This window comes from Lycium barbarum, chromosome 1 (genome assembly GCF_019175385.1).
Source record: "Lycium barbarum isolate Lr01 chromosome 1, ASM1917538v2, whole genome shotgun sequence".
Lineage (NCBI taxonomy): Eukaryota > Viridiplantae > Streptophyta > Magnoliopsida > Solanales > Solanaceae > Lycium > Lycium barbarum.
Genome location: NC_083337.1, coordinates 69,920,956 through 69,941,730, shown reverse-complemented (window position 1 = coordinate 69,941,730; position 20,775 = coordinate 69,920,956).

Genomic DNA, 20,775 nt, shown 5'->3' with positions numbered 1-20,775 from the left:
CATACACAGATCATACAGACATACAGATCCCGGCCCGTACGCCGAGGGACGCGGTGAACAATGCAGAGAATTATGCACGATAACAGAACCTGGCCCGGGTCGCAGTGAAAGAATGCATTGAGACAGACACGAATCGATAAATGAGAAACCACCTACCTACAGACTCAACATACAGACTCGATCAATCGGAAGGGTGCCAAACGGCGAGCCAAAATCAGAATATCCAGATAGTATGCATAGCACGCGCTCATATCCTAGTTAGGAAGGCACGACAGATTATCAGAATGGGATGCTCGGATGTTCAGAAATAAGATTGTATAAATTACACAAAAATATCCATAATATTCACAAAATAATAGTTCAGAAGTTTTAGGAGAAGATCGGACCAAAACAGATGTATTTTAAAATCGTATCGGGAGTATCGGGCCTTGTGGGCCCACCTCGGACCCACCCGAGACTACATACGTAAATTATTGATAATTGACCTTATGAGGTCACCCATACTCATTTGGAAGTGTTCCGACTCCGTTTGGGGAAAGTTTTGTGCAAAATCTCACTTTAAGGACAATTTGTAAGAAAATAGGTTCAATTGAATTGAAGGAATTGGAGCGGTTTTCCGTCTCGAATTCCGGGGAACGGAGTCGGACTTAAGGCTCGCGGTCGAGCCTACCACATCCAGAACATGCCTAGGAGCATATAGAAGTGCTTCACATACCTCGATGGCGCCTTATGCTCGCTCGGCGTCAATCCAAATTTCGTCCAAAATCTGGAAATGGTCAAGTTTACCATTTGGTTAGTTTCATTCTTTCAATACTCTATCTTTACACATAATTGCCTACCGAAATTTCGGCAGCATTTCCTCTGTATATACGACATCCCCGAGACTTAGCTCGGCTCAATTCCTCAACACAACAGCCCAGAGAAAACATCCAAACAACAACAAACATCAATAAACACTAATTCATACACTATGGCATTATTAGCCATCTTTCGACACAACGAGTTATTTTTCGTTTTAAACTTGCATTTCCAACCAAACTTATTATTTTCATATCCATTATCCATCAAAATCATTACGACACACATCGGAGGCATCCATACCGTATTCACATAACATTCATAAGTTACTCAAACATTCAACTTCCTATCAAATCACTACCTTTCCAATCTTTCCTAACTTCCAACATGCAAACTCATCAACACATTTTTATATTCCAAGTTCATTGTCATAAGCATAATTTGCCTCTTAACACTTTCATTTTCACTTATACACAAATCATAACAAAGTTCAATAATTTCCTTCAACAACTTAATAACCAATCTTCCATAACAACACAATTAACATGCTAACAAGATTCAATTCACCTTAACTCAATTAGCATACAACCAAAAATCAAATTCATATTTCATATCAAACCTAGCACCACACGGCCACCTCCCACACTTCCAATTTTTCACTAATTCATTCCACTTTCCTTTCTAATATAATTCCCATCATATTACAACTAGATTACAACAAGCATTCAAGCCATTAAAATCATGCAATTTCATGTACATATTCGGCCAACACACCCCTAGTTCCAACACACAAAATTTCAATGTTTTTTCATTCATTCACACATACTACAACATACATATACCATTTATAACACAACAAAAGCATGAAATTCTCACCTTTCTTCAAGCCCTTCACTTGGAGGATGAAAGTGTTTTCTTGCCACAATATTTATACCTACTTGAAGAGAACCTTGAGCTTAGTACAAATCTCACAAAACTTGGATTTTTAGAGCAAAGATTTGGCTCCCAAAATTTTTCTTTCTTTTCTCTCTTCTTTTCCTCCTAAACCCGAAATGCCTCTTTTTTTTTCCTTTGGTTTTTGCTTTGCTTCTTGAACCTTCTTAGGATAAGTATACTTATAATTCCACATGGAAATTAATCACTTAAGGGGCTTGGACCCTTTGGCCGGTTGGGCCTCCCCTTGTTGGGCCTTGTTTCATTAATTTTTTATTGAGCCCAAATTGGTGGTTACATATTGTAATTCATGGGGCAAGTTTCCAAAATTCCAATTTTTGCCCTTGGCCACCTTTCGTAATTCCACACCATTGTTTTTATACCCTACACATTCATACCAAGAAATGTCCAATTGTGGCCTTATCCATTACAAGTCAATTTACCTTGAATTTTTCGAATACACAAAAATGTCGGATGTAACATCCTCCCCCCCTTTAGAAACATTCGTCCTCGAATGTTAAATTTACCTTATGGGGCGTCATACTACTTCGGGAGGGTTCTCTTTACAATCGTCCTTTACCGACTTTCCGACATGGCTTCTCTGCCAACATTATGGGGTAATTTTTCACATCACTGATTTAAATACCTTCATAATATATCTTCTCGTACCCCACACAATCGTCGAACCATAAGCTATATTCTTGTAACTGACGAACGCTTTCCAGACGTCATAGTCCGTATCATTTCTTGTTACACTCCGGAGATTTCTACCACATCAATATAATCCCACTTCATACCAGACACTTCTTACCAACAGATTCAGGACTGGAACCGGACGCGTAGAAGCATATCGGACGGATTCGTAATCGGAAGCAGACATGCCAAACTATGGCGGATAGATTCATAATCAAAAGAAGAGATACGGAAGTATGTCAGACAGATCTGAGATCAGAGTCAAATGTATAAAAAGGTATCGGACGGACTTCGAAATCGGAATCAGGCTTACAGAAATGTATCATACAGAGTCACACTTAGAATCAGACATGCGGAGATGTATCAGACAGATGCGTGACCAAAATTAGACGTACGGAGGCACACCAGACGGATTTATATCCAGAGTCAGACATACAGAGGTGTGTCAGACAGATTCGTAATCAGGTTTAATCGTACAGAGACATGTCAGACAGGAACGTATTCAGAATCAATCATACAAATCGTCTTGGGTGTCGCTAATCGACTTTTTCAAAGTTTCTGCTTACTCGCTCTACTTATCTCTCTCCTTCCCTACTATCCATACTCTCTTTCCTTTTACAACCATCGCCATACCAGACAAACTTATGATGTAATTGGGCTTTTTCTATCCCCTGACAACATTCGGGTCGTCGCTGACTGTTATCCAGATTCGCTAAGTTTTCCGAGTGGTATCGCACCTTTCCTTTTTGCCCATTTAACCCGCGTCGGTCTGTGTGGTATCTGTAAAGGCGCTAATTACTCCATACATTCTCTTTTCCTTTAGATTACCCCAAGTTTTCATTTATATCGGTCATACCTACACTTGAGCAAAACTTTGCATTACTTCCCAGGGGGTCACCCATCCCAGAATTGCTATGGCCTGAGCACGCTTAACTCCGAAACTTTCATGCATTTCGACACGTTAGGGCTAATATAATTTCGTCGATTGCCCCTCACGACCTTTGTCACGTAATTTTAGAGCAAATCGGGGTCTTCGCAAATTTTCGGAAAATTTTTGTAGCGGGTCCCATCCCCGGCTAAGTCGTACCACTACCATGTCGCCTTTCTGAATCTTAAACATTCACTTTCATACACATATACATATGATTACAGATAACCCACGGATTTAAGTCTTCGTCACACGAATTCCGCCTCCAAATAATCGGTGGAATCTGATAAAATGTCACCGCAAGGTGTTCTTCGGCCACCGACAGAAGGAACTAAAGTCTGACAAGTATCGCGGGACCTTTTTGTACTTAATCTACATGTTAACCTCCATATTCCTGGAAAAATTTGGGCAGAGTTTCCTCTGCATTTCTTACTATCCAAAACCTGTACACCAGAAATACCAATCATGCCTCACAGGGCCAACTCATATACACATACATACATATCATATCATATCGTATCGCAGCCACACGGGGCTGATAACTTCAAATGAGAATTATAATGTCGTCGACACTTACCACACGCGCCCAACTCAAACAGCATCGAAGGCACCTTCCTGTTTACTTTCATCCAGGATTTCTAGACTCACACTGACGGTGGGGACATCTCCGTCGCCCTTGCCTTGGGGTCACTAGGTCTCTAATTCCTTTAAATTTCCGTCGTCTTCATAGAACAACGTCTTACAAATATCATACACACATAGGAAGTTCTAAAAACTCATACACTTATAAATAATCAATATCGAGTCTGACCTGGGGAGCTGCCGTGAGAGGTATGCCCACTATCATCCATGCCTGTCTGCTCCCTACCTACCCGGTTTCCATTATCACCCGCATCTGAATCGGAGGGGTATGGACGATCAAACAAATCCTGGCCCACTGGTGACCCAGGCCAAGAACAGGAGAAATCCATAGCACTCTCCGAGGTGGCCGGGCTATCAAGGTTCTCCCTAATAATAAGAGCTGGTGCATACTTGAAAATCTCCTCCTGCGTCATCCCAGAAGAATGCTCCGACAGGCCTGCCTCATGACTATCCTCCTCCTCGGAGGTAAGAAGCTCCGGAGGGGTCATCGCCAAATCCTCCGAGATATCTGTATCGTAGCCATCCTCCACGGGATCCTCTGCTCCAGGGTTCGGGGTCTCTGGAGGAGTCGTAGATGGGTCCTCCGACGGATCCGTATCGTAGCTATCCTCCGGGGAATCCTCCGAAGGATCCGTCTCGATCGAGTAACTGGGGCCCTGCCTACTCGGCCCTGGTGACAACCTGGGGGCCTTCTTGGCACCCCCATCCTCATCGTCGGAAGCCGTCCTCTTCATTCGTCACCAACCTACAACTACCTGCAAGGAGAGGGTCAGAAACATTTTCCCGAATACCGACACTTCTGCTCCTTTGGAGCCCCGCTGTAGATACCGCAATTCGTAAGGGAGAATCATCCTAATCATACAGCTATAACGCACGATCTAAGAATTCAAAGAAGGGTAACATCCTAAATGCCCTGTAGCTTCCTGTTTATAGATGTGGTGCACAACACATCGATAACCAAGACTCTACTAGACACGGCCTGTAGACATACCGAGGACTAACCGCTCTGATACCACTTTTGTCACGACCCAAACCCCGTGGGCCGCGACTGGTACCCTAACTGGGCACCCATACGTACCTACCTGATCGAACTCGAACCATACAGAGTTTTTTTTTTTTTTCAAACAGAAGTACCGAAGTAGGCCGATACAATTACGGCACGCGCGTAACTTACATATATATACACATATACCTGATCATACAGACATTTACAGATAAGCCGATAAGGCTAACATACAGACGGAACCCGTAACCCACATATCTATCTACAGGCCTCTACAGACATACAGAATCATATGACGGGACAGGGCCCCGCCGTACCCAGAATATACAGACATACGGAGTACACAAAGACAGAAGATATATATACCAAAGATATATGCTCCGAGTCAAAGGAGCTCTTCAAGTAGCAGAGTCGGAAACCTACGCGGGCGGCGTATCACCTGGTGCGTCTGTACCTGCGGGCATGTAGCGCAGCCCCCGAAGAACGGGGGTCAGTACGGAAAATGTACCGAGTATGTAAAGCAGAAACGTAACAGATATAAACATAGTCCGAACTAGAGTCACAGAAATATAACGGGCAGAATCATAAGTCAAACTAACGGACAGAGTTATGATCCAGACAGACATACAGAATCGTGTTACACACAAATGAACAGAATTATAGTTCGGACAGACAGACAGAATCATAATACGGACAGACGAGCAGAATCTGAATCCATACGGACATACAGAAATAGTTGTAACACAGACGGACAGACAGTAGTATGACGGACAGAATTATGCATGCAGAGTAGCACAGAGTCATACAAAATCATACAAAGGCGTGTGCTTTATAAATACAGATGGCACACGCATATATTCATACAGATCCCGGCCCTGTCTGGGGGCGCGGTAACAGAACCCGGCCCTCTTAGTACGGGACGCGGTGGACAGACAGAATCAAATCAGATCATATGCCATCCTGGCCGCCATCCCCATACACAGATCATACAGACATACAGATCCCGGCCCGTACGCCGAGGGACGCGGTGAACAATGCAGAGAATTATGCACGATAACAGAACCTGGCCCGGGTCGCAGTGAAAGAATGCATTGAGACAGACACGAATCGATAAATGAGAAACCACCTACCTACAGACTCAACATACAGACTCGATCAATCGGAAGGGTGCCAAACGGCGAGCCAAAATCAGAATATCCAGATAGTATGCATAGCACGCGCTCATATCCTAGTTAGGAAGGCACGACAGATTATCAGAATGGGATGCTCGGATGTTCAGAAATAAGATTGTATAAATTACACAAAAATATCCATAATATTCACAAAATAATAGTTCAGAAGTTTTAGGAGAAGATCGGACCAAAACAGATGTATTTTAAAATCGTATCGGGAGTATCGGGCCTTGTGGGCCCACCTCGGACCCACCCGAGACTACATACGTAAATTATTGATAATTGACCTTATGAGGTCACCCATACTCATTTGGAAGTGTTCCGACTCCGTTTGGGGAAAGTTTTGTGCAAAATCTCACTTTAAGGACAATTTGTAAGAAAATAGGTTCAATTGAATTGAAGGAATTGGAGCGGTTTTCCGTCTCGAATTCCGGGGAACGGAGTCGGACTTAAGGCTCGCGGTCGAGCCTACCACATCCAGAACATGCCTAGGAGCGTATAGAAGTGCTTCACATACCTCGATGGCGCCTTATGCTCGCTCGGCGTCAATCCAAATTTCGTCCAAAATCTGGAAATGGTCAAGTTTACCATTTGGTTAGTTTCATTCTTTCAATACTCTATCTTTACACATAATTGCCTACCGAAATTTCGGCAGCATTTCCTCTGTATATACGACATCCCCGAGACTTAGCTCGGCTCAATTCCTCAACACAACAGCCCAGAGAAAACATCCAAACAACAACAAACATCAATAAACACTAATTCATACACTATGGCATTATTAGCCATCTTTCGACACAACGAGTTATTTTTCGTTTTAAACTTGCATTTCCAACCAAACTTATTATTTTCATATCCATTATCCATCAAAATCATTACGACACACATCGGAGGCATCCATACCGTATTCACATAACATTCATAAGTTACTCAAACATTCAACTTCCTATCAAATCACTACCTTTCCAATCTTTCCTAACTTCCAACATGCAAACTCATCAACACATTTTTATATTCCAAGTTCATTGTCATAAGCATAATTTGCCTCTTAACACTTTCATTTTCACTTATACACAAATCATAACAAAGTTCAATAATTTCCTTCAACAACTTAATAACCAATCTTCCATAACAACACAATTAACATGCTAACAAGATTCAATTCACCTTAACTCAATTAGCATACAACCAAAAATCAAATTCATATTTCATATCAAACCTAGCACCACACGGCCACCTCCCACACTTCCAATTTTTCACTAATTCATTCCACTTTCCTTTCTAATATAATTCCCATCATATTACAACTAGATTACAACAAGCATTCAAGCCATTAAAATCATGCAATTTCATGTACATATTCGGCCAACACACCCCTAGTTCCAACACACAAAATTTCAATGTTTTTTCATTCATTCACACATACTACAACATACATATACCATTTATAACACAACAAAAGCATGAAATTCTCACCTTTCTTCAAGCCCTTCACTTGGAGGATGAAAGTGTTTTCTTGCCACAATATTTATACCTACTTGAAGAGAACCTTGAGCTTAGTACAAATCTCACAAAACTTGGATTTTTAGAGCAAAGATTTGGCTCCCAAAATTTTTCTTTCTTTTCTCTCTTCTTTTCCTCCTAAACCCGAAATGCCTCTTTTTTTTTCCTTTGGTTTTTGCTTTGCTTCTTGAACCTTCTTAGGATAAGTATACTTATAATTCCACATGGAAATTAATCACTTAAGGGGCTTGGACCCTTTGGCCGGTTGGGCCTCCCCTTGTTGGGCCTTGTTTCATTAATTTTTTATTGAGCCCAAATTGGTGGTTACATATTGTAATTCATGGGGCAAGTTTCCAAAATTCCAATTTTTGCCCTTGGCCACCTTTCGTAATTCCACACCATTGTTTTTATACCCTACACATTCATACCAAGAAATGTCCAATTGTGGCCTTATCCATTACAAGTCAATTTACCTTGAATTTTTCGAATACACAAAAATGTCGGATGTAACAATATCCTAGGTGAAAGTCTCTAATCGACAAATACGTCACGTCATTGATTAAGTCTTCCCTACAAGCAACACCACATGAAACATCATCCACGAATACAACAATCTGGTAATGTAACGACCCGCTTGGTCGTTATAGTCTTTTCGGTACATTTTGACCTTTCCCCAAGCTTGTTAGCTCACTTTTGACGGAGAGGAACATTGACACCCTTTCCGGGGTATTTGGATTTGATTTGGGTGACTTTTTGGGAAAATTGGGCTTTAAGCGAGAAAAAGTTGACTCAAAGTTGACTTTTGGGTAAACGGACCTTTTTTGAAAATTCATCGATTCCGAGAGATCCGGATGGTTTTTAAAACTTGTGCGTATATTCGATGCACTCGGGTGCATTTTGGGACTTGGGTTGGGAAGTTGATGTTGAGGTATCAGGGGTTGACTCGGTCAACGTGACCTCCGTTGGGAATTTTGAGGCCACGAGTGGGTTTGTAGCTGGTTTTTATATGTGTTTGTGTATGGGTTATATGAGCAGATGGCCTCGGGGGATAGAGGAGATTTCGAGATTGAGACTGTTATTATTTTGGGAATCTGATTCTAGTGCCCGCTATAGCGGCACCTGTACTGCATCAGTGGCACCGATACAACAGTTGCCAGCCGCTGAAGCGGAGCGGCTAAGTGCATTTGTGGTTTGACTGTCGTGGCGTCTGAGTGACCGTCGAGGTGGAACCGCTGCAGCGGTCCCATAACCGCAAAAGTGGTATCGGGCCAATTAATTCATTAACTGAACATTAAAAGCCCAAAGTCCCTCATTCCTTATTATTTCGACTTTAGAGTTTTTGAGAGCTTTTCTAGGTGATTCTTGGGGGAAACTCTTGGTGGTCAGTTCTTCTAATTCCTTTACTTTTCCACTGTCCTTAATCACCTTAGAATTTCTTTATCATGATAGCTCATTAAGTATTTGATAGTTTAAAAGAGGGTTTCCTGGGTTCTTCTTTCTAGGCTTCTAAATCAAGATTATTGTTTGGGTTTGCTCTAGTAGGAATGGAATTGATGATTAGAACTTATTGTAGCATGATTCTTCCTAATTAATGGCTAATTTGTGGGATTGGATGTTAGGGTTTATACCCTAATTTGGGGGTTTTTCCTAGAATACGAATTTAAGTAAATTGTCGGTTCTCCTAGCTTGATATTGATGGGAATTAATCACTTAGAGCTTAAATTTCATGTTGAGACCTTTATATTCTTAATTTCACCCTTCTAGTTCAGAAACTCCTATTCCATAGGTTGCGGATTTGGGTCTTGAATAGAAATAGGGTTTGTTTGATGTTCTTCTTGATTATAATTCCACGATTTGGATATGGTAGACTTTCATTATCTCGAGGCTCAAAGGAAAGGGAAGACTAAGGAGTAATTGTTGGAGACTTTGCTATTCGGCCTTCCAGGTAGGTTTCGATTTACCTTAGGGTGGGACTTCAATTAGCGAAGTGTATGTTTAGTTGATATTGTCGGAGAATGCATGTAAGCCTTCGGGTACGAAGTTGGGATGGATATGGTCTTAGGTTGGGCTTTGTTTTATGATTTGGGGCTAGCCACCCCATTGTGTTATTGACTCATCTTGAAATATTTACTTGTGGGTTCGTTGATACATTGAGACATTGATAATTGTGGCTAGTGATATATTATGGATTTTCTATTGCTGTACTTACTCATTCGATACTAAGAAAAGAATGGTGATTTATTGTGGCTTATTGTGTAGTCTTATTGTTGAAGTTACTTGTATGCCTTGTGTGGTACTGTTTCAGATTATATTGGTCGTTGATATCACATTTCATCATATTTATACGCATTTCCATGATACATTGATATATGCATGGCTCTGGTACTGATGATGATATGTGAGAGAGTGTAGGCTCCGAGGTTTCTGTCGGAGAGCGTAAAAGAGAGATGAGTGTTCGTTGACCGAGGTTTCTTGCTGGGAACGATGGAGTGTCAGATGCCCGAGGTCTTTGTCGGGATCATGAGAGTGTGCTCGTGATCTGAGGTCATATTTCGGAGCGAGTGGCATATGAACTTCACAGGTCATCCATGGGTCATGATCGCTGAGACGTGGAGTCATTCCGTCCGGGACATGTTGTACAAAACTGCATATGCGTTGCATTCATCCTACATAAATTATTGCATTGCATTGTATCTTGGTTTTTGTTGGTTGTTGTGATACTACTGTGATATAGTGATCGAATTGCTATACTGAGACTTGGCACAGTTGGGATTAGATGCTACACATAGGTGCTGACTTGTACCGTGGATATAGCTTATTGTTGACTTATGCTTCTTGGTTTATGTGTTTATCTTACTTTATCGTATTTATATACGTTAGCTAGTCTTAGTCAGCCTATGATACCTACCAGTACATGTTGTTTGTACTGACCTGCACTTGCTGCATTCTTTTATGAATGTAGAGTTCCAGGTGGATTCGACTTCTACACCCCGTGGCTGATAACAATTTGAGGGTTGTTGTTTGGAGTCTTATAGGGTGAGCATGAAGACATTCGCCGCCTTGAAGATTCTTTTTTTTTTTATGTCTTATTTGATATTCTGAGACATATTGGGACTATTGATGTATCTTTATTACTTCTAGACTTGTAGATTCTAGTTAAAGGCTCTTGTATGGTTAGACCAGAATTCTAGTGTGTATTTCTACTTTTTTCACTTCCTTATATTATTATCTTGAGACTTCTTTTATTCTACTTTCTTCCGCTTATTTATCGTCTATTTATGTCTTTTATGAGATGTTGGGTTAAGGGTTCTCCTACCAAGGTGGGAAAGGTAGGTGCCCTCATGACTTAGTGAAATTGGGTCGTGACAAATTGGTATCAGATCCCTAGGTTATCCAGTTTATAATATAAGAGCGTGTCTAGTAGAGTCTCGTGGATCGGTACGATGAGCTCCGTACTTATCTACGGGAGGCTGCAAGACATTTAAGAAACTTCAATTTCTTTCCTTCTTTCGTTCTACTTTATTCTAATTGGTATCTGGAATAATCAAATTGTTATCTGACTCTTTTCTCTTTTCTCAACAGATGGTCAGGACTTGAGTTACGATAGCCTAAGACCAGCGCCTAAGCCCGCAGCTACGGCTGGCACCAGAAGGCGAGCGATAGCTAGAGGAATCGGTAGAGCTAGAGGCCGCGGGGCTGCCCCAGCCAGGGGTAGGGCTTCTGTGGTAGAGTAGCAGCATGAGAGGTCTTCGTCTCTAGAGCCTGAGGTTTAGCGGGTTCGAGGCCAGGCCGCTGAGGATGATATGGCTCCAGCACGGGCACACCCTGAGGCCACGTCAGAGCAGATGATTTAGGATACTATAGCTCATGTTCTACTGAATTTGGATGCCCAGAAGGCTGTCGCTGGTGTTACTTCTCTGGGCAGAGGATCGCAGACTAGGGTTAGGGCGCAGACCCCTAAGCAGAGATCGACTAGTGGAACACACCCTGCTGTGGCTATGGCTCCACAGATGGATGCAGTGCCAGCCCGAGAGATGATCTTAGGCTCGTGGTAGGCCCTGTTATGACCTTGACTAATCAGGATATAGTTAGGAGGTTTAGGAAGTTGGAGCCGCCGAGATTCTCAAGTACTTCTGGAGAGGATGAGTATAAGTTCATCTTGGACATGCATGAGTTGTGACATAGGATGGGGATTGTTGAGTCCCATGGAGTTGACTATGTGTCCTACAATTTTCGCAGAGACGCGAAGACTCGGTGGAGATATTTCATTGCTTGCAGACCTTAGGGTTCTCCTCTACAGACTTGGACACAGTTTCACCGGGCCTTCCTTAAGAAGTATGTGCTCCTAGCATTAAGAGAGGCACGTAAGGATGAGTTTCTACATCTACAATAGAGGGGATTGTCTCTGGAGGCCTATGTTACTCGCTACATGTACTTGGCTAGTTATTTAGCTCCTTTGATCCCTACTGAGCCTGACAGGATTCAAAGTTTTGTTGCTGGGCTCATTGGTTCTCTTCACACTCTTTGCCTTCAGCTTAAGGCTATGGGGGCTTCCTTCCATTCTATCATTGAGCATGCTTCTTTAGTCGAGGCCGCTAAGGCCCGTGCATTTGGAGAGGTTAGTGAGAAGAGTCAGTGACAGTTTGGGAGTTATGGTGGTTCCATCTTGAGAGGCGCCGGTCAGTCTTCTAGGCCGTATTAGCCATATTCCAGCTGCCCTATGCATTCAACCCTTAGGCTTTCTCTATTGAGCCACCCAGGCAGAGAACTCTTGAGAGCTTATGTTACACCTCGTAAGTTTTGTACATTGAGATCCGCTAGGTGTTTGTTGTTCAATTGTGGACATTGGAGTTACCTCCAAGTATATATGAGATTATATGCGCTTATCTTATGGTTATAAGGGTTTAAGTTCATATAATAAGCTACGGAAGGATTGGAGGGCAAGTGAATCAAGGAAATTAAGTTTGTTGGGCTTTGGAGAAAATATGAGGGGCAATTTTGGTCCAACTTGGAGAAAGAATATCTTTTGGTATATGAGGAGTTTTGGAGCAAAGCAAAAGTCTAAATTGAAGCTCATGAAGTTTCCAACGCAACAAACTACGCATTGATCCGACATCGGAATGAAACGCTATAAGTGTTTTAAGATGGACTGCAAGGGCAGAAATTAGCTCTGCATGAACACACCTGGAGGTGGCGCGAACGTGCAGAGGACCAAGGGTCAACTTAGCGCGAACGTGTCCCAAGGTGGCGCGAACACGCTGAGTAATTTCTAGGTCCGTGCAACCCAACTCTAGAACTTAATAAAAGGGGGCTTACCCCCCTCATTTACTATCCAAACATCCCCAAACCTCTCCAAATTTCTGGAAACTTCCCCCCAACTTCCAATTATCAAATTTTAACGCGAATTAAGTGTAATCTCCGGATTTAGGTTCGGACAACGTATAGTTGTGATCATAATATCGTATTGCGGCTAATTTTTGCCTGGATCCAAGGTAAATATCGAAGATATTGCGGTTCTAGTGAAAGTAAGGTATGAATTTCTCTTTATTGCTATTAATTTCGGTTCATTTACGGAGGTAGAACTATTAAATGATCGTATAACGAAATTGTTGGTGGAGAAATTGGATAAACATCGTGTGGGATGTTCTATGGAATATTTTAGTATTGATGTTGATGTTATTGGCGTTGGTGTTGTTGTTCTTGTGTTGGTTTTTGGTATTGTGATTTCGGGCTAGGGATGTAAACAGGGGAGATGCTGCCTGAATTTTGGTAGATTCTAAAGGAGTTTAATTTGAAGACTCCAGATAGGCATATGACGATAAGTCTAATAGTAGTATGATTTCTCTTGAATGTAGATTTACGAGCTCGGGAGAATAAGCGTTAAGTAGTAGGAGATCAATCAGGTATGTTAAGGCTAGTCCCTTTCTTTCCAAAGGAATGATTCCTTTCTTGTGAACCCATACATGTTTTCCACAATGTCCTTATTCCCACAAGCTAGAGATTCATAATTCCGAGAGTTTCTTATGATGCTAAAGATGAGCATGTTTTTATGATGATAATGATGATGATGATGATGATCTTATTTTTAGAAAGTCCAAAGTCTATGGTTGTGATGCTATTATGATATTGTTGAGCTTATTTCATGATTTTATTGATTTTATTCATTATTTTTTATCTCACTTTATGATGATTGTTCCTTCAAGGTGAGATATAGCGATGATGATTTTTTCATAATATAAATCGGAGGTTACCGACCTTACGTTACCTCTTAAAGAATTGTAGCTTTTGATTGGGCTCTCATGCATGCTTATGTTATGTATGATTACACCGTCCCTAGTTGGCTGGGCAGACACCACTTCGGTGGGCTGTTTATGGATATAATAATAACACCGTGCCTATATGGCTTGGCAGTCACCACTAGTGGGCGGCGTGAGATAGTTACCCCGGACGTGGGCTAATGATTATGTTATATATGTATGAGAAATTTTTTTCTTTTAAAGAAAGCTAAGCATGCATGATATCCGGCTTACGAGGAAATCAAATATACAGGTTAACTTTATTTCATGTTATGCTACATATTTCTTCTTATATTTTTTCATGCCTTATATACTCAGTACATTATTCGTATTGACGTCCTTTCTTGTGGACGCTGCGTTCATGGCCACATGTAGACGAACCTGATCCTTAGGAGCTTTATCAGCGGAGTTTCAGAAAGGCTCCAATTGTGCTGGAGTTGCAGCTTATTGGTACTACTCTTCTGTATACATAGACTTGGGTATGGCAGAGTCCTGTCCCGTCCTTATTGATTCTTGTATTCTATATATAGAGGCTCATAGACCGATACATGTATTTAGATATTCCGTAGTCTTATTAGTATATGTTGATATATATTATTTAGAAAACCTTGTTGGCTTTTGTTTATGGGTACGGTTGCTGATGATTACATAATGACGTACCATTATCTTGTGATTCATTTCCTTACAGCGTATGATGCACATGAGCTAGCTTATGACCCACCTAGGAATCATTATGCGATGCATGTTTAGAGGTACTCAGTAGGTTAGCTCCGGGTGCCCGTCATGGCCCTTTAGTTGGGTCATGACAGCTTATTTTCTCGACCAGTGGACAAGGTTGTTCTAGCCGGGTCTTCAGCTTCGGTCTATTAGTCTCTACCTTCTAAGGCTTATTTTATGTATGGAGGATCTGGTCATATTTCTCGTGATTGTCTACAACCCAGGAAGGTTTATCAGCCAGAGGACTTCGGTATCTTCAAGTAGCCGAGGTGGTGCTTCTTCGAGGGGCGGCGCTCAATCAGGCCATGGTGGTCATCAGGGTTCTAGAGGCGGATCACAGGCTAGTAGAGGTGGGTCCCAGAGTTCGAGAGGTGAATCTCAGTGTGGACATGGTGGGGCCTAGTGTTACTCATTTTCAGGTAGACCCAAGGCAGAGGCCTCAGATGCTGTTATTTCAGGTACCGTTTCTGCCCAACATAGAGCAGCATCTGTGTTATTTGATCCTCGATCGACTTATTTGTATGTGTCTGTATATGATGCTGTTGATTGGGATTTTTCTTGTGATAACATAGCTGTACCTATTCATGTGTCTACTCCGATAGGAGATTCTGTTGTGGTTAATCGAGTATATCGGTCGTGTTTGGTTACTTTTATGGGTTATGACACTTGGGTAGATTTGATAATTCTTGATATGGTGGACTTTGATATTATTTTGGGTATGACCTAGCTTTCTCCTTATTATGCAATCTTAGACTGTCATGCCAAGGCAGTCACTTTAGCCATACCGGGTATTTCTAGACTTGAGTGGAGGGGTGCTCCAAGCCCCGCTCCAACGAAGATTATTTCCTTTCTTCAGGTGAAGAAACTAGTCAACAAGGGGTGTTTAGCTTATCTGGCACATTTACGTGACACTGTTGTTGCATCTCCACCCCTTGCGTCCATTCCCATTGTGAGCGAGTTCGCAGAGGTATTCCTGACCGATTTGCCAGGTATGCCACCCAATCGTGATACTGACTTCTGTATTGATGTGGAGCAGGGCATTTGCCCTATTTTTATTCCGCCATATAGGATGGCACATGCAGGGTTGAGAGAGTTTAAGGAGCAATTACAGGATTTATTGAGCAAAGGGTTCATTAGACTAAGTGTCTCCCCTTGGGGTGCTCTTTTGTTGTTTGTGAAGAAGAAAGATGGATCTATGAGGATGTGCATTGATTATCGCCAGCTGACCAAGGTTACCATTTGGAACAAGTGTCCTGTGCCTCGTATTGATGATTTATTTTACCAGCTTCAGGGTGCTTTAGTGTTCTCGAAGATTGACTTGTGTTTAGGCTATCACCAGTTGACGATCATGGCTGAGGATATTCTGAATAGGTTTTCGGATGAGATATGAGCATTATGAGTTCCCGGTGATGTCATTCGGTCTTACCAATTCCCCGGCTGCATTCATGACTTTGATGAATAACATCTCTAGGCTATTCCTTGACTGCTTTGTGATCGTGTTTATTGATGATATCTTGATGTAATCAAAGAGTAGAGAGGAGCAAGAGAGCCATCTTTGCACTAAACTTGGGTTGTTGAAGAAGAATAACTTGTTTGCTAAGTTTTCGAAGTGCAAGTTTTTGTTGGAGTTTGTGGCATTCTAGGGCCACGTTATGTCTATGGACGGGATCATGGTTGATCCTCAGAAGATTGAAGTTGTGAGGGATTGGGCGAGGCCCACTACTGTGATCGAGATGCATGTTTGGCCAGCTACTACCGCCGATTTGTGAATGGTTTTGCTTCTATTACTTTGTCTTTGACCAGATTGACTCAGAAGGATATTCCCTTCTAGTGGTCCGATGATTCTGAGGAGAACATTCAAAATATCAAGACTCTTTTGACTTCAGCCCCGATTCAAGCATTACTCGTGGAGGGTAAGGATTTCTCAGTCTATTGTGATGCATCCCGTGTGGGTTTGGGTGTTGTGTTGATGCAGGAGGGTAGAGTCATAGCCTATGCTTCCCGTCAGTTGAAGATCCATAAGAAGAATTACCCTACCCATGATTTGGAGTTGTTGGCCATGTTCTTTGCTTTGATGATTTGGATACATTACTTGTACAGTGTCCATTATGAGGTCTTCACTGATCACGGTATCCTACAGCATGTGTTTACCCAGAGAGATCTTAATTCCAGCCAGCGCCGATGGATGGAGCTCCTAAAAGACTATGACATCTCTATTCTTTATCATACAGGGTAAGCCAATGTGGTATCTGATGCCTTGAGTCGCAAGGCCACAAATATAGGGAGCTTAGCCCGTTTGGTTGTTTTCGAGCGTCTGTTTGCCATGCAGGTTCATACTCTGGCCAACAGTTTCGTTCGTCTTGATATTTCAGCCCCATGCAGAGTTTTGGCTTGTGTAGAGGCGAGATCATCCTTGTTATATCGGATTAGGACTCATCAGTTTGAGGATGCCCAGTAGAGCAAGATTCAAGATAGGGTTCCGAGGTGTGAGACCAAGGAGGCCATGATTGATTCAGAGCGTACTTTGAGGATTAAGGGGCACGTATGCGTTCCTGGTGTTGGTGACTTGATTCTATTGATTTTGACTGAGGCCCATAGCTTTCGATATTCCATTCATCCGGGGGAAACTAAGATGTACCGTGATTTGAGGAAACACTATTGGTGGCATCGTATGAAGAGGGATATTGCTGATTTTGTGGCTAGGTATGGTAATTTTAAGCAAGTTAAGTATGAGCACTAGCGACCCGGTGGTGTACTTCAGAGGATGCCCATTCGCGAGTGGAAGTGGGAGAGGATTACCATGAATTTTGTTGTGGTTCTTCCCAAGATCCTGGGTAAGTTTGGTTCGATTTGGGTGATAGTTGAACGGTTGACTAAGTCCACACATTTCATTCCAGTTCAGATTTCCTACACTGCGGAGAAGTTAGCCAAGTTGTACATTCATGATATTATGAGATTGTATGGGGTTCCTATTTCCATCATATCTAATCGGGGTACCATCTTCACTTCCTATTTTTGGAGAGTTTTTCATGATGAGTTGGATACCTAATTTGATCTTATTATAGCTTTCCACCCCAGACAGATGGGTTGTCCGAGCGGACTATTAAGGTGCTCGAGGATATGTTGAGAGCTTGCGTTATAGACTTTGGTGGTCATTAGGATCATTTCTTTCCATTGGCAGAGCTTGTATATAACAACAGTTATCACTCGAGTATTGCCATGACGCATTTTGAGGCTTTGTATCGTAGGAGATATAGATCTTCGGTTGGATGGTTTGACATATTTGGGGTTCGATCTTGGGGTACGGATCTTTTGAGAAGGCGAGGTTCATTGAGGCCAAGGTTTTGGCAGCTCAGAGTCGATAGAAGATGTATGTGGACCGAAAGGTCTGAGATTTAGAGTGTGCCATTGGTGATTAGGTTCTATTGAAGATTTCACCCATGGAGGGTGTTATAAGGTTTGGGAAGATAGGCAAGTTGAGTCCAAGGTATATTAGGCCATTTAAGATTCTTGACCGTGTGGGCGATGTTGCTTATGAGTTGGCTTTGCCGCCGAACTTGGCAGGTGTTCATCCAGTTTTCCATATGTCTATGATGAAAAAGTACCATGCCGATGATGCTTATATTGTTCGTTAGTACTAGGTATTGCTTGATGAGAATTTGACTTATGAGGAGGAGCCTATCGCGATTTTGGATAGGCAGGTTCCGAAGTTGAGGTCTAAGGAGATTGCTTCTGTGAAGGTGCAATGGAAGCATCGACTTTTGAGGAGGCCACTTGGGAGACTAAGTCCGACATAGGTAGCTGATACCCTGAGCTGTTTGATGATTCAAGTACTTCTCTGTTCCTTTCCTTTCGTCGCTCAAGGACGAGTGATGATTTAATTGGTATCTGATGTAACGAATCGCTTGGTCGTTATAGTCTTTTTGACACTTTTAGACCTTTTCCCGAGCTTGTTAGCTCACTTTTGACCGAGGAGACCGTTGACACGTTTCCCGGGGTGTTTGAATTTGATTTGGGTGACTTTTTGGGAAAATTAGGCTTTAAGTGAAAAAAAGTTGACTCAAAGTTGACTTTTGGGTAAACGGACCATTTTCGAAAATTCATCAATTCCGAGAGGTCCGGATGGTCTCTTAGAACTTATGCGTATATTCGGTTCGGTTCCCAATGCACTCGGGTGCCTTTTGAGACTTGGGCTGGGAAGTTTATGTTAGGGTATTGGGGGTTGACTTGGCCTCCGTTTGGAAGTTTGAGGCCACGAGTGCGCTCGTCGCGTCTTTTTATGTGTGTCTGTGTATGGGGTATATGATCAGATAGTCTCGGGTGATAGACGGGATTTCGGGATTGAGATTGTGATTATTTTGGGGAATCTGGTTCTGGTGCCCGCTATAGCGGCACCTCCTTAATCCTCAAAGTAACCTCAGAATCAATCATGGCCTCCTTGGCCTTAACCCTCAGAACCCTATCTCGAATCTTGCTCAACTGAGCATCCTCAAACAGATGAGTCCTGATCTGATCTAACAAGGATGATCTCGCCTCTACACAAGCCAAAAGTCTACCTGGGGCTGAAATATCAAAACGAACGGAACTGTTGGCTAGAGTTTGAACCTCCATGGCCAATAGATGCTCAGAAACAACCAAACAGGCTAAGCTCCCCATACTCGTGGCCTTGCAACTCAAGGCATTAACAACCATATTGGTTTTCCTTGGATGATAAAGAATACAGATGTCATAGTCCTTCAGGAGCTCCATCCATCGGCGCTGCCTGGAATTAAGATCTCTCTGGGTAAACACATGCTGAAAGATATAGTGATCGGTGAAAACCCCATAATGGACACCATATAAGTAATGCCTCAAAATCTTCAAAAGTAATGACCACGGCCAACAACTCCAAATCATGGGTAGGGTAATTCTTCTCATGGATCTTCAACTGACGAGAAGCACAGGCTATGACTCTACCCTCCTACATTAACACAACACCTAAACCCACACAGGATGCATCACAATAGATTGACAAATCCTTACCCTCCAAGGGTAACGCTAGAATCGAGGCTGAAGTCAAAAGAGCCTTGAGCATTTGAAGGTGATTCTTGGGGGAAACTCTTGGTGGTATGTTCTTCTAATTCCTTTACTTTTCCATTGTCCTTAATCACCTTAGAATTCCTTTATCATGATAGCTCATTAAGTATTTGATGATTTAAAAGAGGGTTTTTTGGATTCTTCTTTCTAGGCTTCTAAATCATGATTTATTGTTTGGGTTAGCTCTAGTAAGCACGGAATTGATGATTAGAACTTATTATAGCATGATTCTTCCTAAAGTGGCTAAATTATGGGATTAGAGGTTACGGTTTATACCCAAATTTCGGAGTTTTGCCTAGAATCCGAATTTGAGCAAATTATTGGTTCTTCTAGCTTGATATTGACGGGAATTGATCACTTAGAGCTTTAATTTCATGTTGAGACCTTTAGATTCCTAATTTCACCCTTCTAGTTCATAAACCCCTATTCCATAAGTTGGGGATTTGGGTCTTGAATAGAAGTAGGGTTTGTTTGATGTTTTTTTATATTCTAATTTCACGATTCGGATATGTTAGACTTTCATTATCTCGAGGCTCAAAGGAAATGGAAGACTAAGGAGTGATTGTTGGAGACTTTGCTGTTCGACCTTCCAGGTAGGTTAAAGTTTACCTTATGGTGAGACTTCAATTAGCGAAGCGTATGTTTAGATGATAATGTCGAAGAATGTATGTAAGCCTTCGGTTACAAAGTTGGGATGGATATTGCCTTAGGTTAGGCCTTGTTGTATGATTTGGGGCTAGCCATCCCGTTGTGTTGTTGACTCAACTTGATATATTTACTTGCGGGTTAGTTGATACAGTGAGACATTGATAATTGTGGCTAATGGTAAATCATGGATTTGATATTGTGGTACTTACTCGTTCGAAACTAAGATAAGAATGGTGATTCATTGTGGCTTATTGTGTAGCCTTTTTGTGATATTTCTTGTGTGCCATGTGTGGCACTGTTATGGATTATATAGGTTGTTGATATCACATTTCATCATATGCATACGCATTTCCATGATACATTGAT